This window comes from Syngnathus acus, chromosome 10, assembly GCF_901709675.1.
Source record: "Syngnathus acus chromosome 10, fSynAcu1.2, whole genome shotgun sequence".
In the NCBI taxonomy this organism is placed as follows: domain Eukaryota; kingdom Metazoa; phylum Chordata; class Actinopteri; order Syngnathiformes; family Syngnathidae; genus Syngnathus; species Syngnathus acus.
In genome coordinates this window covers 25,829,454-25,854,678 of record NC_051095.1, presented here as the reverse complement: position 1 = coordinate 25,854,678, position 25,225 = coordinate 25,829,454, and the positions used below count along the sequence as shown (strand labels likewise).

Below are 25,225 nucleotides of genomic sequence, written 5' to 3'. Positions count from 1 at the left end.
CCCCCCATGCCCCCCCCAATCCGTCGCAAAAAGAAAAAATTTACATTGTCTGTATTCTTGCTGTGTAGAAGCAAAATAGATCGCCACAACAAGATTTCCCTTATGTATGGAGTGGGAAGAAAATTGAACATGAGGGGCTGTACAATGATGGAGGATGTAAGTGGGGTGATCAGGGGCTGGCTCGAATGGTGCTGAAGGTGGTGGCCTCTGGCAGAAATTTGCAGGAAGAGACCTGCTCTATATTGATTTGTTCCTTTCTCAATCTCAACCTTTCCTGATAGTGTTTAACGCTGTAAGAAATAATACGCAAACTGCTGTGGATTCTTTTTTTCTTCACTTTGAATTTGAAGGGTTTTGACTTTCATTTTGTGACACCTGAATTCCTTGATGCAAAGTTAATCTGCAATCATAGCCGATAAAACTGTTTAAAAAAACATTGGGTGAATCAAAGTAAGCTTTTCACTAAAAGAACAGATTCCGTATATTTCATGTGCTTACAAAACACAGAGACACTATTCACATGCATGCAGACATAGAGGTGATAGTATGTTTAAATGGTATTGAATCCCTGAGCTAATCTTTGCTTGCTCAAGGGCAACTTGAGTAGTCGGAGGAAGCACACGAGCACAAAAACCAACCTTTGATCCTACAGTCCCAAATTCCAGTTTACTGAATTTGTGATAATTCCGAATTTGTCTTAATGTCAGTAGAAAATGAATGTCAATCAGATTGACAGTGTTTGATGGAATTTACTAATTTCATCTCTTTCCTCCAGAGATAATAATTGGACCCTTGAACAAAAAGGAAGGGGGTGTTAATTCAGGCAATCGGGGTGTTAATTTAGACAATAGTTTATTTTTCCACATTTGACTTTTATACCCACAATACATACACAATCACAATCAATACACAATCTGCCGCTGTGGGCTGTCGAACGCATTTACCTTATCCAATCAACAGCCCCACTGGCTCAGAGTGGCAGCAGTCCAACCTTAAGTGTGAACAGTCGTGCAGATGGCAGCCTGGACAGCCAGCTGCTTTTGCAGGTGTTGGCAACCTGTTGGTTACAAAGCCTTTAGGCCTTGGCCCTGTGGAGACCGTGGTCAGTGGTAAAATGTGAATCACTGTTGACTCAGGACAGGTAACACGAGGACGCACTCAAGACAAACAGAGACACAAAACCAGTACACAAAACAAAAATTGATTTGTAAGCTTACAATCAGACTTTGCATAATTAATTGTAATTTTGCATTTGTTTTGTGTTTTCTAGTTAGTACGCAGTAAAAAGGAGAACTAGAAATTAATCCATAAAATCAGGACAGTTCCGGAAATGCAGTGCTCTATAATAAAATGATGACACACCTCAAAGTCAAAGTCACCTTTATTGTCAATCCCTTCATATGTCAAGACACACAAAGAAACCGAAATTCCGTTTCCTCTATCCCACAGTGACGAGACATACAAGCAGACGACACAAAATAAAAACAAGAAGGCACAAACAATAAATAATAAATAACAAATAAATAAAATGAGCGATGAATAAATAATAAACCAATAACCCAATAAATAAGAGGAGCAAAACTGAGCCAGCGTGCATACAGCAGACAGTAAGCATAGCGCAAAGAACAGGACGCTACGCAGAAAGGGGGAGCGAGTTCAGGATCCTAACAGCCTGGAGTATGAAGCTGTTGGAGAGTCTGGTGGTGCGGGAGCGCAGGCTCCTGTACCGCCTCCCAGAGGGCAGAAGATCAAACAAAGAGTGAGCGGGGTGACTCACATCACTCACAATCTTGGTCGTCTTGCGGGTGAGATGGGAGGTGTAAATGTCCTTCAAGGAGGGGAGAGAAGCACCAATAGTCTTACCAGCCGTTTTCACTATGCGCTGCAGGGCCTTCAAGTCGTAGTCAGTGCAGCTGCCACCCCAAACAGCAATACAGCTGGAGAGGACGCTCTCAATGGTGCCGCGGTAAAATGTAGTCATGAGTCATGCCTATAGTAAATAGGCAAAACCCAAATGCTTAAAGAGCAGTGTGAGACAGGGCACTTCCTCCTGAAAACTGACTTACAATTTGTGTCAAAAGTAGAAGAGCAATTGCTTTCATATCTCTTCTATGATTTGGTTTTCCTTATTCCTGGTAAACTGTGGAAGAAAGGGAAGAGAGAGATGTAAAGATGGATGTGTAAAACTGGTGTGTGTGTGTGTGTGCGTGCGTGTGCATGTGTGTGCATGTGTGTGCGCACATGCGCATGTGTGCGTGCGTGTGTGCGCGCACGTGCATGTGGTAGTGATGACGGGGGAGCTGGGCCTGTGGGTGATGGTTAATTGTATACTAATGCACTTTCCTCTGAAGTCATACGGTATTCATTAATATATATATTTAAAAAGGGAACATTATGCAAATCCTGCTCCAGATTAAATGGCAGAGCTGGTAATTTGGTTTAAAATATAATTCTGCACACATTAACGAGTCACCTAAGGCAAAATGCTACACTTCAACTTGATTTAATCTAATTATAGAGCAAACATTAAAACTGCATTTGGGTTGCCTTGGTTCTTTTCTCCGGGCATGATTGTGGCCTGCGGTGCTGTTGGATGCTGAACCTCACACGACTCACGCCACTTAAAGATGATTGCACTTGGATTTGTTCTGCAGTCAATTTGGATTAATGTGAAATTGGTTATGAATAAGTTCCCAGCACTAAATCTAGGACTGGGCATACTTTACAAAACTTGGACTCTGTATTGCACTGTACTGCTCTACTACCTTTGGACAGAGTGGCCTTGAACTTGCATGCATAATGCATGCTTCTTCATTGGTCAAACTCTCAGCTGCGCTCAGTATTAATTCCCCTCAATTGCTATGACAACATCTGTGACTTCCACAACTAATTTGATGTACTGTACTTTCCACAACACAAGGCGCTTCAGGTTAAAAGACACAGACTCAATTGTGGGGTCTATTTTGTATTTAATCCACACATAGGGCGCACCGTATTATAGGGTGCATGCATACCATGACTTACGGTAAACAAAAAACAAAAAAACATCACGGGGCAAGACAGTGAGTTCGGTTGTACTTTATTTTACTGTTTAACCATGTACTCTACTGTACTCACATTGTTAATCGATATTCATACGCAAATCCGTCCAAGTCCTCATCTTCTGTATCCAAATTAAACAGTTGGGCAAATTCGCCATTAAACATGCCAAGTTCTTTCTTCTCGTTGTCACGTTGCTCTTCTGCAGTGAGGCTTTAATAGTGCCTCATAAGCATGTCTTGTTGTCTATGCCATTTTAGAGGGTCCTATTGCTGTTTTCTTTGCACAAATGATAGGATTTATCAATGGCGGCAGAGGTACGTACTCAACGTGTTACGTACAATCCTCTGATTGGTTTACCGCCCCGATCTACGTAAAATGTAATGTCCTCTGATTTGTTCATCGGGTTTACATATTACGCCTGTATATTACGTCTCTGTGTGGCGGAAGCCACACAAAACAACTTTGTCTTTGTCTATGCCATTTTAGAGGGTCCTAATGCTGTTTTCTTTGCACAAACGACAGTATTTACAGTGCCTTGTGAAAGTATTCGGCCCCCTTGAACCTTTCAACATTTCGCCACATTTCAGGCTTCAAACAAAGATATAAAATTTTAATTTTTTGTCAAGAATCAACAACAAGTGGGACACAATCGTGAAGTGGGACGAAATTTATTGGATAATTTAAACTTTTTTAACAAATAAAAAACTGAAAAATGGGGCGTGCAATATTATTCGGCCCCTTTACTTTCAGTGCAGCAAACTCACTCCAGAAGTTCAGTGAGGATCTTTGAATGATCCAATGTTGTCCTAAATGACTGATGATGATAAATAGAATGCACCTGTGTGTAATCAAGTCTCCGTATAAATGCACCTGCTCTTTGATAGTCTCAGGGTTCTGTTTAAAGCGCAGAGAGAACCATGAAGACAAAGGAACACACCAGGCAGGTCCGAGATACTGTTGTGGAGAAGTTTAAAGCCGGATTTGGATACGAAAAGATTTCCCAAGCTTTAAACATCTCAAGGAGCACTGTGCAAGCAATTATATTGAAATGGAAGGAGTATCAGACCACTGCAAATCTACCAAGACCCGGCCGTCCCTCCAAACTTTCATCTCAAACAAGGAGAAGACTGATCAGAGATGCAGCCAAGAGGCCCATGATCACTCTGGATGAACTGCAGATAACTACAGCTGAGGTGGGAGAGTCTGTCCATAGGACAACAATCAGTCGTGCACTGCACAAATCTGGCCTTTATGGAAGAGTGGCAAGAAGAAAGCCATTTCTCAAAGATATCCATAAAAAGTCTCGTTTAAAGTTTGCCACAAGCCACCTGGGAGACACACCAAACATGTGGAAGAAGGTGCTCTGGTCAGATGAAACCAAAATCGAACTTTTTGGCCACAATGCAAAACGATATGTTTGGCGTAAAAGCAACACAGCTCATCACCCTGAACACACCATCCCCACTGTCAAACATGGTGGTGGCAGCATCATGGTTTGGGCCTGCTTTTCTTCAGCAGGGACAGGGAAGATGGCTTTGTTGAGACCCAGGATCTCCTCGATCGCGGCCGTTTCAGCAGCTCTCCTTTCCTATTAAGATTGTTGCTTTTGTTATCCGCTCTGAATAGTTTAGCTGTCTTTGTTAAGACCGCGGGAACTCGTTTATTTTCACTAGTGTACACTCACACTAGCTTAGCTTAAGTTAACGGTTTCGAACCAGATTCTGACACTCCCTGATGTCGAAGATTAAAGCTGTCTTCATTTAAAAAGAACTGAACGGTTTAAAGTATGACTATGATAGAGAAACAAAAGAGATTTAAAGCATAAAAGATCAAAATAATCATTAATCGAAATTAGATGATTATAAAGTAGAAATTTAATGAATAAGCAAGAAAGAGAATTACAAGTTTCAATTGTTCGAACAACTAACAATAATTTCCACTCACCATTCTCAATAGAGCAAAAATTATTCAGTCTCGAAGTTCTCTCGATTGAAAACTCAAAAATATAGTAAAAAAGGGTAAGGGGCTCGAGGTCTAAAATGCTGTTTGGTGGAAAAGTCGAGTGATCAGTTCTCCTTGTTCCAAAATCCGAATTCTGTTTAAAAGAACAGGCTGGCCTAAAGAATGGAGATGACGACGCCCTAAAAATGGCTCCTCTCTCCTGCACCGAGGTCTGCATCTCCTAGCCTGTCTTTGAGCTTAAAGTTTGACTAAATCCAATTTGAAGATAGTATAAATTCATTTTAACGGACCTTGGGTTAATCTCAGAAAGAATTAAATCTATCTTTGTCTAATCGGCGTTCTCGACCCACAGCAGTAGCCGCAGGGGCCATACCCCTGACGGGGAAAGGCCACCGGGCGAGAGAGAGCGATGCTCTTTGTCGGAACGAACCTTTTATACCAGTCCAGTTCGTGGGTACTATGCCTGCTTGGTCACGTACCAGTTTTTTTCCATGACGTCATACATTGGCCTCAGATAACCCAAATGCTTCCAGAATAGACTGCACCTGCATCTCAACCGGATTCAACTAGATGAGGTGACCATGTTCTCACAGAAGTAACAATTTTCTCAGGGATGCCTCATCCTGTTTCCCACTCCCAAATCTTGTCAACTGTCCATCAACGTGACATTTGCAAATGTTTTTTCTCTGACTTGTGTTCCGTCAAACAGCATTTTGTTTAGGCTTCAACTGGATGAACGTGACCGAGGTCCCGCTCATATGTGGGATCTCAGTCTTCCACCACTTAGTATCACCATTAACCCTTTCCGCCTCCTTGTCTTCGCTCACATTTATACATTCATGTGTAAATGGAACATCAATATTACATACATGTTTGATACTGCTCAAACATGGTGACAATAATAACACATACTTTCACAATAGTCAGTTTAACACATAATCATAACTATGATCGTGGATTTTCTTAGTTAGCAGGTTAAAACACTCAAGCATCTTCAAAACGTATTTTGACAACCTGGTGACCTCTAGGTCAAGCTCAAGCGTGGGATTGCAGTCTTCCACCCACGGTATCACTGTCAGCCCCTTGTCCTTACTCAACTCTTAATACCTTCATGTGTAAATGAAACATCAGTGCTATGATGCTGCTCATGTTGCTACTAACTATACAGTATTGCAAAGCAGAATAAAATAAAGTATATTGCAGCTTACTCTAACTGTGATTAACATGTCTCATTCTCATTAGCTAACGATGAGCATGGGCTTCCCTAGTTAGCAAATTAAAATACTCTAGCAGTTTCAAAGTATATTATAGCAAAACAAAATAATATAACATACTCCAAAATTGTGTGTTGCTGTGCTTCGGAACAAGTCTTCATCTAATCGATGACTTTTTAAACTATTAATTTACTATGTTAGGTCAATCTGACTTTGGCACCATCTTCTGGTGAAATGTGGAACAGGAATGGAGGTTTACTGGTTCCACCAACAAATTCCCCTTTACCAATTTAACAATAGTTAATTTTGAAGGAGTAACTTTTAAGTAACCCCTACTTCGGCCCCCTTCTTCAGGTCTTCCATGTCAAGCTTTGAAATTTGGAATTTCCTCTTAGCCAATTCGTCTGGGCCAAATCCAATACACACTCACGCACCATCTTTTACCATCCTATCCACCATGTACAGTGCCTTACGAAAGTATTCGGCCCCCTTGAACCTTTCAACATTTCGCCACATTTCAGGCTTCAAACAAAGATATAAAAGTTTAATTTTTTGTCAAGAATCAACAACAAGTGGGACACAATCGTGAAGTGGAACAAAATTTATTGGATAATTTAAACTTTTTTAACAAATAAAAAACTGAAAAGTGGGGCGTGCAATATTATTCGGCCCCCTTGCGCTAATACTTTGTAGCGCCACCTTTTGCTGCAATTACAGCTGCAAGTCGCTTCGGGTATGTCTCTACCAGTTTTGCACATCGAGAGACTGGAATTCTTGCCCATTCTTCCTTGCAAAACAGCTCGAGCTCAGTGAGGTTGGATAGAGAGCGTTTGTGAACAGCAGTCTTCAGCTCTTTCCACAGATTCTCGATTGGATTCAGGTCTGGACTTTGACTTGGCCATTCTAACACCTGGATACGTCTATTTGTGAACTATTCCATTGTAGATTTGGCTTTATGTTTTGGATCATTGTCCTGTTGAAAGATAAATCTCCGTCCCAGTCTCAGGTCTTTTGCAGACTCCAACAGGTTTTCTTCCAGAATGGTCCTGTATTTGGCTCCATCCATCTTCCCATCAATTTTAGCCATCTTCCCTGTGCCTGCTGAAGAAAAGCAGGCCCAAACCATGACGCTGCCACCACCATGTTTGACAGTGGGGATGGTGTGTTCAGGGTGATGAGCTGTGTTGCTTTTACGCCAAACATATCGTTTTGCATTGTGGCCAAAAAGTTCGATTTTGGTTTCATCTGACCAGAGCACCTTCTTCCAAGATCCAAGATGGCGGCGCCCCAGTTGGCCGCGGCCGCTACGCGTCTCAGCAATCTACGGGGATATTCACAAAATATGTCGCCTAGGACACTTCAAACAACACAAAGTTTAGTTTATCCATCCAGTAGAGTAGTGTACGATCGCCAGCGCCTGCTGGAGGTACGGTCATCGAGTGTTTTCGGACTCGTAGCCACAACGACCCTAGTCTGTTTGCGTAGCCTCGGAGTGCTTAGGGCGCTAGCCCCAGGAGCTCACGACGCAGCGGGCTCGCCGGGCAACACACGCCGGAGGAGGAGTAAGCGTAGGCGGTGTGACCGGCGGCGAAAGCGCGGCTGTCGAGGTGGGCTAACGGCTAAGCTGAGAGCTAACCCCTACAAACCGCCGCTTCCATCCATCTTCCTCTCCAACGTCCGCTCACTGGATAATAAAATGGACCATCTAAAACTGGAACTCTCTTCAAAGAGGGAAGTTAGGAACTGCTGCGCTCTCATCCTGACGGAGACATGGCTGAACTCATCAATGCCGGACAACGCCGTTAGCCTGGAGGGGCTCGCTACATTCCGCGCCGACAGAAACAGCGAGCTAAGCGGTAAATCCCGAGGAGGTGGGCTGTGTGTCTACATCAACAACAACTGGTGCAAAAATGCTAGATCTGTCGCCAGCTTCTGCTCTTCGGACATCGAGCTTTTGACTGTTAACTGCAGACCCTTCTACCTGCCCAGAGAGTTTACTGTTGTTAGCATCACGGCTGTGTACGTGCCTCCTAGCGCTAACACTAAAGAGGCCATGAGGGTTCTCTATCGGACGATCAGTGAGCTGCAATCCACGCACACAGAGGGGGTTTTCATCATTGCTGGGGACTTCAACCAGGCTAGCATGAAGACTATTCTCCCTCATTTTTACCAACACGTGGATTTTCCAACTCGGGGAGAGAACACTCTGGACTTGGTTTACACCAATATAAAGGATGCATTCAGAGCAGCCCCCCGCCCCCACCTCGGCTCTTCAGACCACCTATCTGTTATGCTAACCCCTGCATACAGGCCCCTGCTGATCAGAGCAAAACCCACAGTGAAGCAGGTGAGGGTGTGGTCTGAGGGGGCCATGGAGGCACTCCAGGACTGCTTTGAGTGCTCTGACTGGGACATGTTCAAATCAGCAGCAACATATGACAATCAGATCAACATTGATGAGTACGCCATGACTGTGTCAGCCTACATCAACAAATGCTCCGAGGACGTCAGCACCACTAAGAACATCATCACCCGAGCCAACCAACGACCCTGGATGACTGAGGATGTACGTCATATGCTACGAGCACGGAACTCAGCCTTCAAGTCTGGCGACAAGGAGGCACTGAGGACAGCGAGAGCCAACTTGAACCGTGCCATCAGGCTAGCGAAGCGAAGCCACAGTCGGAAAATTCAGGATTTTTTCCACGACGCCAATAACACCAGGAGTATGTGGCAAGGCATACGGGCGATCACGGACTACAACTCACCCTCCCCCCCGGTGGGTGAGGTTGATGCTGACTTCCTAAATGGTCTAAATAACTTCTTTGGGCGTTTTGAGGCACTAAACAGCACTCCGGCAGTTAAAACTGTTCCCCACCAGGAAGAGGAGGTCCTCTGCCTTGACTCAGCCGACGTGTGGAAGACTCTGAGAAGAGTCAACCCACGTAAGGCCCCAGGCCCCGACAACATACCTGGGCGGGTGTTCAAGGAATGTGCAGGCCAGCTGGCTGGTGTCATCACAGACATTTTTAACATCTCGCTGGACCAAGCCAAAGTGCCAGTGTGCTTCAAGGCTGCCTCCATCATTCCGGTGCCGAAGAAACCTCAAATCACCTCATGGAATGACTACAGACCTGTGGCACTGACTCCCATCATGATGAAGTGCTTCGAAAGGCTGCTCAAAGATCACATCGTCTCCAGACTCCCCCCAACATTCGATCCGTTCCAGTTTGCCTACCGGCAGAACCGCTCCACTGAGGATGCCATCTCCTCCGTTCTTCACCTGAGCCTGGCTCACCTGGAGGAGAGGAACACTCACGTGCGGTTGCTGTTCCTGGACTTCAGCTCAGCGTTTAATACCATCATTCCACAACATCTGGTGGAAAAACTGGAACACCTGGGCTTCAGCACCCCCCTTCGGAACTGGCTGCTAGACTTCCTCACCAACAGACCTCAGTCAGTCCGGGTCGGACAGAACACCTCCGATGTCATCACCCTCAGCACAGGCTCCCCTCAGGGCTGCGTCCTGAGCCCCCTGCTGTTCACCCTGATGACACACGACTGCGCCCCCAGGTTCACCACCAATCACATCGTGAAGTTTGCAGACGACACAACGGTGGTGGGCCTCATCAGGGACAACAACGACCTGGACTACAGAGAGGAGGTGGAGCAGTTGGTGGGCTGGTGCAGAGAAAATAGCCTGATCCTGAATGTGGAGAAGACGAAGGAGATCATCGTCGACTTCAGGAAGAACCAGCCTCACCACGCTCCACTGATCATCAACAGCTCAGCTGTGGAGGTGGTCAGCAGCACTAAATTCCTGGGAGTCCACATCACAGACGACCTCACCTGGACTGTGAACACCACAACACTGGTCAAGAGGGCACAGAAGCGCTTGTACTTCCTGCGGAGGATGAGGAGAGCCCACCTGCCCCCACCCATCATGAGGACGTTCTACCGAAGCACCATAGAGAGCATTCTGACAAGCTGTCTCTCGGTGTGGTGTGGAGGTTGCAGCGCCTCCGATTGGAAGAACCTGAGGAGAGTGGTGAGGACAGCAGAGAGGATCATCGGGGCTCCTCTTCCCTCCATTCAGGACTTGTCATCCCAGCGCTGCGTGTCCCGAGCCCGAAATATTATCAGTGACCCATCACACCCCCACCATGGACTGTTCTCCCTGCTGCCCTCTGGGAAGAGGTTTCGCAGCATCCGCTGCAGGTCCACCAGGTTCTGCAATAGTTTTTTCCCTGCTGTCGTCAGACTGTTGAACATTCAAACGTAGCACTCCTCTGCACACTTGTAAATACTGTTTTTGTCTCCTGCACTGTTCACATACTTTATCACTGCTGCACCTTGTACTTTATAATTATCTTATTTCATATTTTTATATAGAATGTCACTTTTTTTTTAACCAGCCGAAATACCTCTACATTGCTGAAAGCCGTATGCAACGAAATTTCGTTTTGTACACACCTAGTGTTGACAAAATGACAATAAAGTTCTGTCTAAGTCTAAGTCTTCCATGTTTGGTGTGTCTCCCAGGTGGCTTGTGGCAAACCTTAAACGAGACTTTTTATGTATATCTTTGAGAAATGGCTTTCTTCTTGCCACTCTTCCATAAAGGCCAGATTTGTGCAGTGCACGACTGATTGTTGTCCTATGGACAGACTCTCCCACCTCAGCTGTGGTTATCCGCAGTTCATCCAGAGTGATCATGGGCCTCTTGGCTGCATCTCTGATCAGTCTTTTCCTTGTTTGAGATGAAAGTTTGGAGGGACCGCCGGGTCTTGGTAGATTTGCAGTGGTCTGATACTCCTTCCATTTCAATATAATTGCTTGCACAGTGCTCCTTGAGATGTTTAAAGCTTGGGAAATCTTTTTGTATCCAAATCCGGCTTTAAACTTCTCCACAACAGTATCTCGGACCTGCCTGGTGTGTTCCTTTGTCTTCATGGTTCTCTCTGCGCTTTAAACAGAACCCTGAGACTATCAAAGAGCAGGTGCATTTATACGGAGACTTGCTTACACACAGGTGCATTCTATTTATCATCATCAGTCATTTAGGACAACATTGGATCATTCAAAGACCGTAGCCCTCCCAGCCGACGAGGTACTGCCACCCACGGCCCCGCCGACGGGCGTCCACGATCCGTCGGACCGGGTAGACCGGGTTGCCATCAAGATCCCGGGCAGGAGGCGCGGGCTCGGCCGGGGGAAGAAGCGCACTGGACTCGACCGGCTTAATCTGTGAGACGTGGAAGGTGGGATGGACTCGGAGGCTCGGAGGAAGACGGAGACGGACCGCCGAAGGACTAATCACTGCCAGGATCTCATATGGCCCGATGAAGCAGGGGGCCAGTTTTCATGACATGGACTTGAGGGGGACATCTCGAGAGGAAAGCCAGACCTTCTGACCTGAGGAATAAAGTGGGGCAGGCATGCGTCGTCGGTCGGCATACTTGCGGTTCTGTTCGATGGACCGGTGAAGGGCCTTGATGGCGTTGGACCAAACGTTCTTGCAGCGTCGTATATGGTGGCGAACAGACGTGACCGCGATCTCCTTGTCGTCGGCTGGGAACAGCGGCGGTTGATAACCTAACGAAATCTCGAACGGGGAGTTTCCTGCTCTCCTTGTGTGTGTTTCTAACACCAATTCAGCAGTAAGCCTAACTCCTGCTAAGGTAGACGCTGAGTCAGGGTATAGCTTCCAAAGCTCCTTTTTAATTGCAGTGTTCTCCCAAAACATGGAGTAAAACTGAAAAGCGATACAGAAAAAATACGACATAAACATTCATACTTACAATAAAGACTCCTCATAAATAATACGAAAATATGATTGAGCTTTAAAGTATAAATGGAAACTTACAGACGATGATGTCGAAGGCACAAACAGAAACAAGGATGACCATGGATGAACACTTGACTAGCACTAGCTGCACACGGTTTGTTGTGATTAAAACAAAATGGCCGACGGCCGACTTCCTGCTAGACATCGCCTTCAAAATAAAAGTCTATCTATCAAACGCAATATAAACCAATATAATACAGTCAAACAGACAAGTTTCGGGGCAGAACAGGGAGAGTCCTGTGGCAGAGGAGACATGAGAATTGTGGGCATACTCTACCCAGGGGAGAAACTTGTTCCACTCGGACGGGTTATCAGAGCAGAGACATCGGAGCGCGGCCTCGAGCTCCTGGTTCAAGCGCTCAGTCTGCCCGTTCGTCTGGGGATGGTAGCCCGATGTCAGGGAGACCATCGCATCGAGGGCTGAACAGAACTGTTTCCACACCTGGGCGGACTGTAGATACGACAGATTCTTGTGGTTGGTCCAGACCAGCACGGATTGCTCAGTGCCCTCCAACCAGTGATGCCACTCCTCAAGCGCCAATTTAATGGCCAAAGGTTCCCGGTCACCGACATCATAATTCTTCTCTGCGGGTGACAGATGTCAGGAGAAAAAGGCACGGGTGAAGCTTCCCATCAGAGACCGAGCGCTGTGACAAGATAGCCCCTACTCCTGTGTCGGAAGCGTCGACCTCCAGGGTAAACTGTTTGCAGGGATCTGGATGAATTAGGATTGGTGCCTGTTGGGTTCACAACATTTATCTGAAAAGAATCTCACAGAGGCAGGAGATGTCTTCAATGGCAAGCGGCTTCTGCAGAAGGGCGCAAACCAGACGCACAGCAAGTGTGGCTGAGATTTGCTCTCTTCCTCCAGTTTGGTCGTGCCTTTTATTGAGGAACAACAATGAGGGGAGTCTACATGAATGCATAGTTTCTTAAACAGGAAGGACATCTCATAATTACATCTCATGACCACAGAACAACAGGGATGCTATTATAGAAAGAGCAGTATGGTTGTCTAATGACTTTAACAAAGTTAAGCAGGAGGGTCTTAGTGCCCCTGAGATGCATACATCCGTGGCGTACTCATGACTTTAGATTAAATAAGACATTTGTCTGCTTTAGCCATCTCATAATAGACTCATGACCTGGTCATGACGAGCTAACGAAGGAGTTTATTGTATAACGCGATTCATGACCCCGGTCATGTGCTCCTTAGCCAGCCATATGCGCCCAAGTCATTATCACGAGGTCAAACTGTCACATACTGTGGAAGATCTTGCACACAGTGACAGTTTGACCTCGTGATAATGACTTGGGAGCATATGGCTGGCTAAGGAGCACATGACCGGAGTCATGAATCGCGTTATACAATAAACTCCTACGTTAGCTAGTCATGACCAGGTCATGAGTCTATTATGAGATGGCTAAAGCAGACAAATGTCTTATTTAATCTAAAGTCATGAGTACGCCACGGATGTTTAACTTAGTTAGTCATTTGACGACCATACTGCTCTTTCTATAATAGCATCCCTGTTGTTCTGTGGTCATGAGATTTAATTAGGAGATGTCCTTCCTGTTTAAGAAACTATGCATTCATGTAGACTCCCCCCATTGTTGTTCCTCAATAAAAGGCACGACCAAACTGGAGGAAGAGCGCGACTCTCAGCCACACTTGCTGTGTGTCTGGTTTGCGCCCTTCTGCAGAAGTCGCTTGCCATCAAAGACATCTCCTGCCTCTGTGAGGTTCTTTTCAAATAAATGTTGTGAACCCAACACTTATCCTTCTTGCCCACAAAGAAGAAACCTGCCCCCTGGGGGGGTGAGGAGGACGGACGAATGATGCCAGCGGCCAGTGATTCATTGATGTACGTAAGTCTCCATAACTTGTCTCTCGGTGCGTGAGATATTGTAGAGTCTACTGGACGGTAGCGGAGCTCCGGGAAGAAGCTCTATGGCGCAATCATAGGGGCGATGTGGTGGTAAGGATGAAGCCTTGCTCTTGTTAAAAACCTGTCTTAGGTCATGGTATTCTCTGGGCACTTGTGAAAGATCGATCGGACCAGGTTCCTCGGGTGCTACTAGGGGCGGGTGAGATGGCACGGCAGACTGAAGACAAGAGGACAAGCACGTCGTGGACCAGGACTCGATATTGCATTCTGACCAGTTGATCTGAGGGTTGTGTCTCTGGAGCCAGGGGAAACCAAGTACAAGGGCTGACTGTCTTACGGGGAAGACATAAAAGGAAATGATTTCATGACGGTTGCCAGAGATGATTAGCTCCACGGGTTTGGTGCGTTGGGTTATGCGAGAGAGCCCTCTGCCATCCAGGGTAGAGACAGCGAGAGGCGTAGGGAGAGGCTCCATCTCGACTTTGGCTCGGGAGACGAATTCCTGGTCGATCAAGTTTCTCTCGCACCCCAAGTCGACCAGCGCGGATAGCTTGTAGTGATGGTTGTGCACAGACATCATGGCGGGTAGGGAGAAGCGAGGAGACTTAACACTTGTTGGCTGGTCCGGCGGTCCTCCCCTCAAGACCGTCGGACCCGCTCTTTTGGCCGAACTGGACAGTAGGCAATGAAATTATCCGGGGAGCCGCAGTACAGACACTGTCGGGACTCGCGGCGCCGCTGCAGCTCCTCCGGGGAGAGTCGGGCCAATCTGCATGGCCTCGGGTTCTGGAGAGGACTGGCTAGGCGATCGCCTGGGCGGACTGGGCCTGGTTAAAAAAAAACGTGATCGCTCCTCCGTCCGCTCCCATTGGGAGCTTCTCCGTCTCTCCCTAATTTGATTGTCCAACCTAATGGCCAGGGAAATCAGGTCGTCCAAAGTCCCTGGTTCTTCCGGGACTGCCAGTTCATCCTTTAAGGACTCATTTAAGGCTTGAAAAAAAAAAACGTTTTCAAGGCTACAGGGCCCCACCCGGACGCAGCTGCTAACGTACGAAACTCAATAGAGAAATCTGACACGATGCTGTTCCCTTGCCTAAGCCCCCACAACTGGCGAGACACACCAGTCTGATCGGTCTCGGTCGAAAAGGTCTGCTTAAATTCCTTTAAAAACTCATCGTAAGAACAGCCAAAATGCCTGCAGTCAGAAAACCGGGCTTCTGCCCATTTCAGCGCCTTGCCCGTGAGGAGTCCCAAAATAAACGAGATCTTAGCTCCGTCGTGGGAAAAAGACTGGGGAGACCGATTAAAAACTAGCGAACACTGCAGGAGGAAACCTCCGCAATTACCACCTTCGCCGGAGAACTTCTCCGGGATGAGGGGAACGAACCTCACCAAAGTGCAGACTCGGCGGCGATACTGAGGAGCTCGAGGCGCCAGCTGGCGGCAAGGGGGTTTCTCTGACCTGGGTGTGTTGAAGCAATCTGGTCACGTTCCAGTTGATCGTTGGTTCGCTGCTGCTGCTCCAGGAGGGCTTGGAGAGTGGACTCGTGGGATTGGAGTTGGTATTGCTGTTCTGCGAGGGCGCGTCTGAGTGGCTCTGCTGGGTTTGATTGGCCTGAGTGTTCTGTCTTCGTTTTAGCGACTGATTTGATCCACATGCAGAAAAACCAACTCAGACGTCCAGAATGAGTGAGGAGTGTTTATTGGAGGAGCTGCGGTGGAGGTAGAGCGGGATGATCGGAGCCAGGAGCACGGAGCGGGGCAGCAGTGGCGGAGCGTGAGGAGTTCAGCCAGAACGGGGTAGATCTTGGCGGTGATCGGTGGAGGGAACCGGAGGAACTGAAGAACGTGGCGTTGATGAGCAGGAATAGACTTATGAGCGAGATCAAGGAGCTAGAGGCAACTGTGGAGCTGACCACACTGAAGAGACACTCAGGCGACGAGCAGTTGACAGCATGCTCCTTAAGAGCTCTCCTTTAACGAGCCTGATGAGTCGCACCTGGGCCCTCTGCACTCTGCTCACAGTTGCTCCCTGTGGACAATAGAAGTATGCCACCCCGGACACTGACACTTACGTTTTTTCTCCCTAACGTTTTTCTTGCGTACCGTTTTTCTCTCTTACCGTTTTTCTCGCTTATCGTTTTTCTCACTTACCGTTTTTCTGGCTTACCGTTTTTCTTGCTTACCGTTTTTCTTGCTTATCGTTTTTCTTGCGCCTACCATTTTTCTTGCCTTCCGTTTTTCTCTCACCGTTTTTCTCACTTACCGTTTTTCTCGCCTACCGTTTTTCTCGCCTATCAGTTTTCTCACTGTTTTTTCGCCTACTGTTGGATTTGGTCCACAATTTAGGGAGCGCTATCTGCGCCTCACGGCAAAAGCCATTGCCAATCACCTGTTATCCAATTCACTCACTGCGTGCTCGTTTAATTTCTTCAGATTTAGGAAAATGCAAAGACACTGAAGCAGAAATTAGACTTACACAGGTTGGTTGAGTTCAATCATAATTCTTGTTAAGAAAGCTCTGTTTTCAGGAAAGTACAATACAGCGCTGGGCCCTTCAAGAGCAGAAAGTCTCCATTCAGAAAAGGCAACGTTCAAGGTTCTTTGGTCAGCTTATATTCAGTTGCCCAGGCCGGTGTGGGGCGAGTTTGATGGGTGATGAGTCGTTGGGGTGGGGCGAGTTCGCAGTAGAGTTTGATTCAATGGGAGTGGGTGTGGGTTATGGACGATTTGGTGTGTGTGTGTGGGGGCTGTTGTCTTCCATCCCGTCTTTCTCTCACCGTTTTTTCGCTCACAATTTCTCTCACAGTTTTTCTCAACATTTTCAGCTCATTCCCAGCTATTGTATAACACTTCCTGTTAGTCAGTATCATTTGACATCATTCTGTAGCATTCCCCAAATTTTTATTCAGCTTCTTCGCCTTCACACGCAATTTCAACAGAAATTATTATTATAAATTATTCTGCCTTGCCTTATGGGTTTCAACAGAAATGGCAAATTTTAGTTTTATTCTGTCTTGCCTTATGGGTAAATGCATCCCATGCAGAAACAGCCATTCCTTCGTGACAAGGCAAATGGTGGTCAACTGAAATACACCTCTTGCACAATGGTAAAGACAAACAGCTTCATAGCAACCATGCGAGTTTCAGGATTTACATGTGTTGCCCTTCAAACTGTGTGAATGCAAGTGCATAAATGATACATACTGTTCATTAAACAAATTTCACTCTTGCCTCTATGTAGGAGTCTTAGTAAAAGTAAAGACATGCTCCCATCACCTTCACAAATTCAGTCATATCTCTGAAATAACACAGCTGTTTAGCTGGTTGCTTTTGTAAGAATGCAAAATGAGTGGCACTTCAGCTCACACATCCCAGTGATGTATTGCAACAACACAATGAGGCCCTCTCCCGTGTCATTAACGGTAACAGCAGCTTGAATGACAAAGATAGACCATTTTTAAAAGAACACAAAAAAGAATGCTTAAGTCACAAAGATGCACTTGTTCATGAAATCGCATATTCAGCAATAGGAGAAAGGTCCTATATGGCGTATGCTGACCATATCTGGATTTCCAAAACAGATGACACTTGGCCTGGCCTTGAGATGTGAAATGTGACAGAGACAGTGAAGCAGACGGACGGAAACGACGTATTGGTTGGCACTCGACAAACGCAAAGTAAGCTAACCTCCTGGACTAGCACGTCCCAAACATGGGTCCGAAGAAGGCATCAACGGCTTCCCACCACCAGAATTAACGATGTGATCATCTCCGGAGTCAACATCAAAGCCCGGTTATACGCCCGGGCATTGGCCGCTGGCGAGGGAGGTGAGCCCGGTGAACTGGATGTTCCACGGAGCAACAGGTGGCTACTTTCCTGCAGTCCAAGGGGATACAGCTGGACTGCGACAACATCGAAGCTTGCCACCCTCTGCCCAAGAGGAGCCCCGGAGACAAACCCGCTGTCATCATGCGGTTTGTCAACAAAAAACAGAAGATTGCACTATTAAAACAAGGAAGAAAGCTGAGAGGAACCGACGTCTACATCAATGAGCACCTGACCAAGCGCAACGCTGATATTGCCAAAAAAGCACGCTACCTGAGGAAGCAGAAGAAAATTCAACATACCTGGACTACAAACTGTAAAATATTTATCAAGCTCAATGGAACACCGGAGGAAGCAAAAGTACCCGGATAACAACTTCTTCAACTCAATCAACAATAACTGCAGTTATTATACTGATGAGGAATTTAATAGAATCAATAAAGATAGCAAACTGTCTATTATACATATTAACAGTAGGAGTCTGTATGCCAACTTTACAAACATTAAGGATTATCTTCATCAGTTTACTCGCCCATTCAACATTATTGCAATAACGGAAACATGGATCAACACAGTAAAAGGGGCGGACTTTGAGCTGGAGGGATATGACTTTATACACATAGATCGACAAAACAAAGGTGGAGGAGGAGTTGCGATCTATGTGGAAAAGACATTAAATGTCAGGGTGATACAGGATATGTCAATGGTAGTTAACAACATATTGGAATGCATAACAATTGAAATACTCAAAGAAAAAAAGAAAAATGTAATCATTAGCTGCATATATCGGACACCAGGTTCTAGCATTGAACTGTTCACAGAATGGATGGAGGAGGTGTTTTCAAAAATCAGTTGCAAAACAATTTTCATCTGTGGAGACTTCAACATTGATTTACTCAATCCAAACAAGCACAAACTGACCGAACACTTTGTTAACACAATATATAGCATGAACTTGTATCCAAAAATCACTAGACCAACCAGAATAACTTCTCACTGTGCCACTCTTAGTGATAATATATTCACAAATGACATTTTAAACAACACCATAAGTGGGTTATTAGTCAGCGACATCAGTGACCATTTGCCAGTTTTTATGGTTTTTGATGACAACTATAAAATTACTCAACCGGCCAAAAAACAGGAATACAGAAGAATTAAAACAGAAGAAACAATAAACGCATTTAAAAATGGTTTAATGTCACAAAACTGGGATACTATATACAATGAAAATAACATTAACTGTGCATATGAGGAATTCTTAAAAATTTTCAAAAGGTTATATGACAAATACTGCCCTGTAAAAGTAAATAATAGGAAACTAAAGTATGTAGATCATCCCTGGATCACAAAGGGCTTACAAAATGCCTGTAAAAAGAAAAATACACTTTACAGAGAATGTATAAGACAGAGAACTAAAGAGTCAGAAAATAAATACAAACAATATAAGAATAAACTAACTAATATTAAAAGAGCTGCTAGAAAAGAATACTATAGTAAAATATTAAATGATAATAAAAATAACACCAAAGAAATATGGAATATAATGAATACTGTAATAAAAAATGGCTCTAAAAAAATTAATTATCCTAAATATTTTATTATCAATAACACTGAGAAGCATGATATGCAAGAAGTGGCTGATAACTTTAATACATTCTTTGTAAGTGTGGGACCTGATCTGGCCAAACAAATCCCAGATTCAGTAACAACTGAGGAGCAGTGTAATAGTTTAATAGATAGGAATCTGAGCTCAATGTTCCTCAAAGCAGCGGATGAGAAAGAAATTATAAAGATAGTTTCCCAATGCACAAACAAGACATCCAAAGACTGTGATGACATTGATATGATTACCGTAAAACGAGTGATTGAGGGGATTTCTAAACCATTAACATACATCTGTAACCTATCATTTCTGACCGGTATATTTCCAGATAAAATGAAAATAGCAAAAATCATACCTTTGTATAAAACCAGGAACAAACACCACTTCACAAACTACAGACCTGTATCATTACTATCACAATTTTCTAAAATACTGGAAAAACTTTTCAATAACCGACTGGACAATTTATAGATAAATATAAAGTACTCACTGAAAGTCAATATGGATTTAGATCCAACAGAGCAACATCACTGGCACTAATTGACTCAGTGGAGGAAATTACTAACGCAATAGACCTAAAACAATATACAGTTGGGATATTCATAGATCTAAGAAAGGCATTTGACACAATAAATCATGAAATATTATTTAATAAATTACATCGGTATGGCATCAGGGGGAAACCATTAGAATGGATCAAGAGCTATTTAACAAAAAGGAAGCAGTTTGTGAAGTTGGGTGACACTTGTTCAACGTGTTTGGACATTAGTTGTGGCGTCCCTCAGGGGTCACTGTTGGGCCCTAAACTTTTTATATTATATATAAATGATATATGCAAGGTATCACATATTTTGAAGATGGTTTTGTTTGCAGATGACACAAATATTTTTTGTTCTGGTAGTGATTTACACACCTTAACAAGACTAATAAATAAGGAATTAAGCAAATTAAAGGTATGGTTGGACAGCAATAAATTATCCTTAAACCTAAGCAAACAAGAGTAATACTTTTTGGTAATCACAGAACTAATTTGAAACTAGAGATAAAGCTGGATGGGGTTAGTATTGAAAGAGTGAATGAGATTAAATTTTTAGGGGTGACAATAGATGATAAGATCAGTTGGAAATCACAAGTTAAACATGTACAAACTAAAATCTCAAGATGCATCGCAGTATTAAATAGAGCAAAACAGGCTCTGGATCATAAATCACTCCGCATCCTTTATAATACACTAGTTCTTCCATATTGTATTATGTAGAAATCTGGGGTAATAATTACATAAGCACAATATATCCACTTATTATTTGACAAAAAAAAGCAATACGGATCATTCATGGGGCAGGACACAGGGATCACACAAATTCATTATTCTTAGAGTCAAAACTCATCAAACTCAAAGATATAGTGGAATTCCGGACAGCACAAATACTTTACAAAGCAAAAAATAATCTGTTGCCAACTAATATTCAGAATCTTTTCACTGGAAGGGAAGGGGGTTATAATTTAAGGGGGACATTTAATTACAGGATAAGGAAGGCACGCACAACAAAAAAAACATTCTGTATTTCAACATGTGGAGTTAAGTTATGGAATACTTTGGAGGAAACGCTCAGGGAATGTTCAAACATCTATCAGTTTAAAAAAAGATATAAAGAAGAAATTATTTTTACAAGGTACAGAAATGAGGGTGTATGAGTATCATGGGGTGCTTAGTAATTATTGATTTACGTTTCTTTGTTGGTTTTGTTTGTCTGTTTGTCATTGTTTTGTTCATGCTGTTTTTTGTTTTTATTTTGTTTATTTTTACCATTCAGGTATCTTTGTGTTGTATTTGAGGTATGTATGTATGTATGTTAAATGTCTGTGTGTGAGATATACGTATGTATTAATATTGTGTAGGTACTTGTTTAGTGTCTAGCGAGCAGCAGGTTGGAGATAATTTAGTAATTTAGTATTTTGTTGGGATAACAGAGGCAAAATGATTTATGACTGGGTATTTAGGGATTATTAAAAGGGGGTGGGATTAAATAAATTATACTTCTTCCCACTCCTTTTCAGACATGTGAATGTGATTTATGGTTTCTTTGTGGTTATATCTTCATTGCTACTCTTTTAGTTTGTGTGTATGTATGTGTGCATATGTATGTGTATATGTATATATATGTATATGTATATTTTTATATGTATATATATGTATATGTATGTATGTAGTATGTCTGTATGTGTATATATGTATATGCATGTATTTTGTCATGTCTTTTCATTGTGTACAGTAATTGTATTTTTTTCCACGTTTGAAAAATAAACGAAACGAAAAATGATACTCAGTTTTCTCAGAGATGCCATACATAACTATGATTAAAGTGGGACTGTATATTGGGATCCGGCACGGTAGAGCACGGTGGATCACTGGTTAGAACGTCTGCCTCTCTTTGCAGAGGTTGTGGATTAAATTTCGGTTCCGGCCTTCCTGTGTGGAGTTTGCATGTTCTCCCTGTGCCTGTGTGGGTTTTCTCCGGGTACTCTGATTTTCTCCTACATTCCAAAAACTTGCATGGTAGGCCGATTGAGCACTCCAAATTGCCCCTAGGTGTGAGTGCGTGTGCAGATGGTTGTTCGTCTCTGTGTGCCCTGTGATTGGGTGGCAACTGGTTGAGGGTGTCCCCCGCCTACTGCCCGATGACTGCTGGGATAGGCTCCAGCACGCCCGCGACCCCCGTGGGGACAAGCGGGTTATTGGCATCTGATTGACTGACACCTAAAATAATATACAATAGGGATTTGATGCTGTTCAAATATAGCACAGTTGTAGTGGCAAATGTAGTGTCTCTGTGGTTGCCCAGTGCTCAAACATTCCCAAGAGATGTTCAGTGGTGTTCACCCTTTTCCTGACAAGAGTAAAAAACAAGTAGCTTGTTTTCATTTTCATTGTAGTAAAGAATAAGTAATAACAGCAAACTATAAAAGCCTCTGGATCATGTTGATACGTAGGTGTGTCCTACTTTAACCATTGCTGCTCACTGAGGAAATGTAATATGCAAAGGCCCAGGGTGCATAAATGTTTTAATAACAATCTCCTTTGGGACCAGATTTCTTTCAGAGGTAGACTCTGAAATGAGTGTCCCGTGCTTAAAGCAGACTCGCTTCAGGAGTTCTGATGCTTGAGAGAGGCTCAGAGTGAAGCAAGGTTTTGAGGACAACATATGCCTTGCAGCTCTATTTTTATTATTGAAGGATTTAGATGTTTAGACGAAGGAAGTGGAATTTGTGCAGGCACAGTTGAAAGTTTTCTTTGTAACCTTTAACAGTAAGTCGCCACGAATGTGAGATGTTGTGTTGTACCTTGTGAAAAACACCTGAGTGAACAACAACTTCCCTGTTGCATACATAGATAGATAGATAGATAGATAGATAGATAGATAGATAGATAGATAGATAGATAGATAGATAGATAGATAGATAGATAGATAGATTAGGTAGGTAGGAAGTGAAGAGAGAGCAACAGCAATGTGTATATATTCTGTTAGGTTAGACAATCTCATGTACGTTTTAATGTACATATGTGTGCAATTCTTTTCATTAGTTTATATAAACATAACTGCTCAATCAGAACACGAATAAAACACACAGGACTGTATAAACACACACACATAGACACACACACACACACACACACACACACACACACACACACACACACACAGGGGGGTGACGCCCCCCACACTCACAGATACCAACTGGTCATGTGACATTTTCCCGCCTTTTCCGGACAGTATAAAACAAGCTGACCTGGAGAAGGAAGTTGTTGTTTCATGTGCCGCCATTAAACAACCTAAGATCTTGCCAATAAAGAACCAACTCTATACTCCACATCATAGTTTTTCCTCGCTCAACAACGGACATCGCTCACAATACGCAACAGTAGGTAGGTAGGTAGGTAGGTAGGTAGCAGGCGGACGGATGGACGGACAGACATCCCTGCAGATGCAGGAAGATGTTTTGGCATTTGAGCGCAAGATGACAGTGTTCGCAAGAGATGCACAAAAAGGTACGCTCTCTCACTTTCCCTCCCTAAGAGAGTTCAAAGAAGCGAACAATCAAATAAATTATGATTATTTCCACCGTGCCATCATTACAATGCAAGCTGCATTTGGAGAAAGATTCAGTGATTTCAGAAAGGAGAAGCCTACCCTCTCTTCGGGCAAAATATGTCGCCTAGGACACTACAAACAACACAAAGTTTAGTTTATCCATCCAGTAGAGTAGTGTACGATCGCCAGCGCCTGCTGGAGGTACGGTCATCGAGTGTTTTCGGACTCGTAGCCACAACGACCCTAGTCTGTTTGCGTAGCCTCGGAGTGCTTAGGGCGCTAGCCCCAGGAGCTCACGACGCAGCGGGCTCGCCGGGCAACACACGCCGGAGGAGGAGTAAGCGTAGGCGGTGTGACCGGCGGCGAAAGCGCGGCTGTCGAGGTGGGCTAACGGCTAAGCTGAGAGCTAACCCCTACAAACCGCCGCTTCCATCCATCTTCCTCTCCAACGTCCGCTCACTGGATAATAAAATGGACCATCTAAAACTGGAACTCTCTTCAAAGAGGGAAGTTAGGAACTGCTGCGCTCTCATCCTGACGGAGACATGGCTGAACTCATCAATGCCGGACAACGCCGTTAGCCTGGAGGGGCTCGCTACATTCCGCGCCGACAGAAACAGCGAGCTAAGCGGTAAATCCCGAGGAGGTGGGCTGTGTGTCTACATCAACAACAACTGGTGCAAAAATGCTAGATCTGTCGCCAGCTTCTGCTCTTCGGACATCGAGCTTTTGACTGTTAACTGTAGACCCTTCTACCTGCCCAGAGAGTTTACTGTTGTTAGCATCACGGCTGTGTACGTGCCTCCTAGCGCTAACACTAAAGAGGCCATGAGGGTTCTCTATCGGACGATCAGTGAGCTGCAATCCACGCACACAGAGGGGGTTTTCATCATTGCTGGGGACTTCAACCAGGCTAGCATGAAGACTATTCTCCCTCATTTTTACCAACACGTGGATTTTCCAACTCGGGGAGAGAACACTCTGGACTTGGTTTACACCAATATAAAGGATGCATTCAGAGCAGCCCCCCGCCCCCACCTCGGCTCTTCAGACCACCTATCTGTTATGCTAACCCCTGCATACAGGCCCCTGCTGATCAGAGCAAAACCCACAGTGAAGCAGGTGAGGGTGTGGTCTGAGGGGGCCATGGAGGCACTCCAGGACTGCTTTGAGTGCTCTGACTGGGACATGTTCAAATCAGCAGCAACATATGACAATCAGATCAACATTGATGAGTACGCCATGACTGTGTCAGCCTACATCAACAAATGCTCCGAGGACGTCAGCACCACTAAGAACATCATCACCCGAGCCAACCAACGACCCTGGATGACTGAGGATGTACGTCATATGCTACGAGCACGGAACTCAGCCTTCAAGTCTGGCGACAAGGAGGCACTGAGGACAGCGAGAGCCAACTTGAACCGTGCCATCAGGCTAGCGAAGCGAAGCCACAGTCGGAAAATTCAGGATTTTTTCCACGACGCCAATAACACCAGGAGTATGTGGCAAGGCATACGGGCGATCACGGACTACAACTCACCCTCCCCCCCGGTGGGTGAGGTTGATGCTGACTTCCTAAATGGTCTAAATAACTTCTTTGGGCGTTTTGAGGCACTAAACAGCACTCCGGCAGTTAAAACTGTTCCCCACCAGGAAGAGGAGGTCCTCTGCCTTGACTCAGCCGACGTGTGGAAGACTCTGAGAAGAGTCAACCCACGTAAGGCCCCAGGCCCCGACAACAT

At 44.7% G+C, this 25,225-nt stretch overlaps 1 long non-coding RNA gene across 1 annotated transcript; it reads right to left on the bottom strand.

The window, feature by feature from the left end:
* Positions 1–1,381: 1,381 nt before the first annotated feature.
* Positions 1,382–11,923, bottom strand: LOC119129574. Its single transcript, XR_005099270.1, has 3 exons — positions 11,831–11,923; positions 11,032–11,033; positions 1,382–1,394 (listed from the first exon to the last, which is right to left on the bottom strand). It is a non-coding gene; the product is annotated as an uncharacterized LOC119129574 (long non-coding RNA).
* Positions 11,924–25,225: the final 13,302 nt, after the last annotated feature.